Consider the following 4040-nt stretch of genomic DNA (forward strand, 5'->3'; position numbering starts at 1 on the left):
CCTCTGTTTTTATTTAATTCTTTTACATTTATTTATTTTTGAGAAATAGAGACAGAGCACAAGTGGGGGAGGGGCAGAGAGAGAGGGAGACCCAGAATTCCAAGCAGGCTCCAGGCTCTGAGCTGTCAGCACTGAGCCGGCCACGGGGCTCGAACATGAACAGTGAGACCGTGACCCCAGCCGAAGTCGATGCTTAACCGACTGAGCCACCCAGGCGCTCCCCATCCTGAATACTTCTTAGCACTTTAAAACGATTCAAATTAGATAATCTTTATGAAAACACAGATGACAAATTGCTTTTAAAAAGTTCACAATTATTATGGAATGAATGTTTGGGTCCCGCGAAAATTCGTATGTCGAAACCGAATCCCCAGTATGACGATATTTGAAGGTGGGGCCTTTGGGGGATGAGGCGACCATAAGGGTGGAGCCCACTGATGGGATCCATGCCCTTGTAAGAGAGGCTATTCATTCTGTTTCTACTCTGTAAGGACACAAAGAAGTTGGCAGTCTGCAGCCGGGAAGGGGGGCCCAACGACCCGACCACACTGGCACCCAGACTTTGGACTTCCAGCCTCCAAAACTGGGAGAAATAAATTTCTGTTCTTCATAAATCACCCAGTCTGTGGGACTTTGTTATAGCACCCCAAATGGACTAAGCACCTAACTAATACTATTGCCTACTTAATGTATTTGGTTTCTCACAGTGAGCTTTATTCGGAGGAAAAATACAATGAAAGAAAAATAACAAAGGAATCTCTAATGGGACTTAGAGTTGTTTCCTGATTGTTGGGACCCTGACTCATCACTGAGTTTAGTAACAATTTCATCATGTTTAACATCAATGGTACCGGTTGGGTTCAAATGAATATACAATATTCGAGCCTCATTCCTTACGACGGTAAATCTATCACATGAGTGGAAGACCACATCTCAAGCCCAAAAGACTCCAGCTAAAAGGAATTGTTTTTAAAAGACTGGGGTTGCTTACATAAATATCTTCACATCAGTATTGTTTTAAGGAGTTCAAGCTTTAGGCTTAAAGAAGTAGAATGAGTATATGTGTCAAGACCAGATACCCCATTTTATCCCTGGCTTTGGAACTCACACATATTCCCAAATGATGACAGAATGTCCCACAGCCTCTCGGATCTAGCCCTGAGCATCATGGGCTGGAACCTGTGCATGGCCACAGGACTTTCTTTTAAAGTAACGTCTTTCCCCTATACCAGAGTCGACGATATAGAATGTGAGGCACAAACGCCTGCCACAGAGGTAATTTTGAATTCAAATAGTCACAGGAAATTAAGCCACACACATTAAAGCCACATTTCTGTGAAAAGCAACAGGTGAAATTAATTGTAATAATCTATCTTATGTAATCTAATACATTCAAAGTTTGTCATCTCAACAGGCAACCAACATAAAAAAATATTGAGATATTTTTGTTCAGCCTAAGTCTTTGAAATCTGACTTGTATTTTCCACTGACGGCATATTTCAGTTCAGGCTAGACACATTTCAAGTGCTCAATAGCCACATGCGACTGTAGTTTGGGTCGATGCGTTCAGCTGGGTTTTTCCTGGCCCCAAGGGCACCCGCTCTGGGAAATAGAATGTCAAGCTTGCAGACAGTAGGACTCATCTGTAGAGTCATGGAACCCACCTAGATATCATCTTATACGTGGCAAAAACTAAGAATATTCACATGATATACAGTTGACCTTGAACAATGTGGGAGTTAGGGGTGCTGATGCCCCACATAGTCAAAACTCTGTGTATAACTTTTGACTCTCCAAAATCTTAACCACTACAGTTGACTAGAAGCCTTGCCGATAACATAAACAGCTGATCAGCACATCGTTTGTACATTTTATGTATTATATGCTGCGTTCCTACAGTAAAGTAAGCTAGAGAAAAGAAAATGTTATTAAGAAAATCATAGCAGAAAATACATTTGCACTACTGTACTGTATTTCTTGAAAAAATTCTGTATATGTGGACATGGGCGGTTCAATCCTGTGTGCTTTAAAGATGGGCTATATAGTCATCAGAAGCCTAAATGGGGTAGTATTTGCAACTCACATCATCTCTCACTGATCAGAAGAGAGTATTGTGTTGACCCATCTGTTCTACAAGAGAAAGGGGTCGCATTCAAGAACGTAACCTCCTTAATTCTTCAATCCTCCAACATGGGGACAAAGAAGTTTGCATATTTGCCGTCAATTCAACTTCTCAGGGCCAGAATCTTTATTACAAGAAACAGCTTTCCTTAATCTGTAGGGAACTGGCAAAGGTCAATATTTTGGTTACTTTGACTGACAGAAGCAATGGGGCTTTGCTCTCTACACAAAGTGAATTGTCATTCTACTAAAATACAGAACAGACATCTTTTTATGGAATTTGCTATGTGCTTTGCGTGTTTTTTTCCTTGTTATTGTGTTGAGCCGTTTTTATTATTTTTATGAGGTTTCATTTTAGATTTCTATAATGGCTTCTTTATTACCTAAAAACAGGTTTCTCTATCTTTCCTTTAAGGCAGGTTACAGCCATCTGAGTGACTTATTTCTCTTGGTAACTATGGGGTGATTATGGAATTTACCCTTTCCATTCAAATTCATTGAAGGCTTTATTTCCCTGTGTGTCAGAAATACTCCTGGAAATTATTTTTTTGGAGACTCAGAAAGTTTATTTGTGAAGATGCCCAGATACCTCCAGCTCTCTCCAGAAAGTTCCATTTAGGTAATTCCTTTTTTTTTAATTTATTTTAAAATTTTACTTACTTAAATCCAAGTCAGTTAACATACAGTGTAATAATGATTTCAGGAGTAGAATTTAGTGATTTAGACATAACACCCAGTGCTCATCCCAAGTGCCCTCCTCAATGCCCATCACCCATTTAGCGCATCCCCCCACCCAGCTCCCCTCCAGCGACCCTCAATTTGTTCTCTGTGTTCAAGAGTCTCTTACGGTTTGCCTCCCTCTCTGGTTTTATCTCCTTTTCCTTCCCTTCCCCTATGTTCATCTGTTTTGTTTCTTCAATTCCACATATGAGTGAGATCCTATGATAGTTGTCTTTCTCTGACTAATTTCGCTGAGCATAATATACTCTAGTTCCATTCACGTTGTTACAAATGGCAAGAATTCATTCTTTCTGATCACCGAGTAATATTCCATTGTGCATATATATGTATAAACATATATGTGTGTGTGTGTGTGTGTGTGTGTGTGTGTATACATATATATATATACGTATCTTCTTTATCATTCATCAGTCAATGGACATTTGGGCTCTTTCCAAGATGATTGTTCCCCACCACCATCACACCCCAACTTCTATGCCTCCATGCCTACAGAGAGAGCAGTCCATAAGTAATCCAAAAACAGGGAATGATCCCTAAACTGCACCAAATGTTGCACCAACTTACGTGTTTGGGTTCGTTGTTTGTGATACTGCCTAAGATTTACTGTGCTGCTTTTATTTCTTTTCTCTCTTTTCTCCCCCTGCCCTGGCAGGTTGTTATTAATATTAAATCATGTTCCTTATGCAGCTACCCATTGAAATGAAGTGAATACAAGGTTTTCCAAACATAATCAACGGAGTGGCTCATCGAACCAAGAATAGTCAATAACTCACTATGTCAAGAATTCCCCCTTTTCTTTTTTTTTTGTGAACCATGTTACCAAGCACTGCCCTGCTCAAGGTGCTGTGCTAGTCTCTGAGACTCTGTTTTTGGGAGCTCACACTTTCACAGAAGATACACATCATGCAACTAAGCGACAAGCATGATAGAGAGTGATAGTTTTGTGAGAGAGAGAAAAAACTGTCTGCCACACCAGTTCAGAGGGGAGAGAGGCATCAAAGGAACTTATGTGTGAGGCAGCAGATTGGATTTGGACCCTGGGAGGGAAGAAGTAAATAAATGCCAAGCAGGGGAAGCGGGGTTCATCCAAAAGCAAGTTCCCTGCCCTTGGAGAAACTACATTAACTGTGTGGTGATTTATTTAAATTTTTTTTTTCAACGTTTTTTATTTATTTTTG

The sequence above is a fragment of the Herpailurus yagouaroundi genome, unplaced genomic scaffold (assembly GCF_014898765.1).
Source record: "Herpailurus yagouaroundi ecotype Mexico unplaced genomic scaffold, PumYag 203, whole genome shotgun sequence".
Taxonomy (NCBI): domain Eukaryota; kingdom Metazoa; phylum Chordata; class Mammalia; order Carnivora; family Felidae; genus Herpailurus; species Herpailurus yagouaroundi.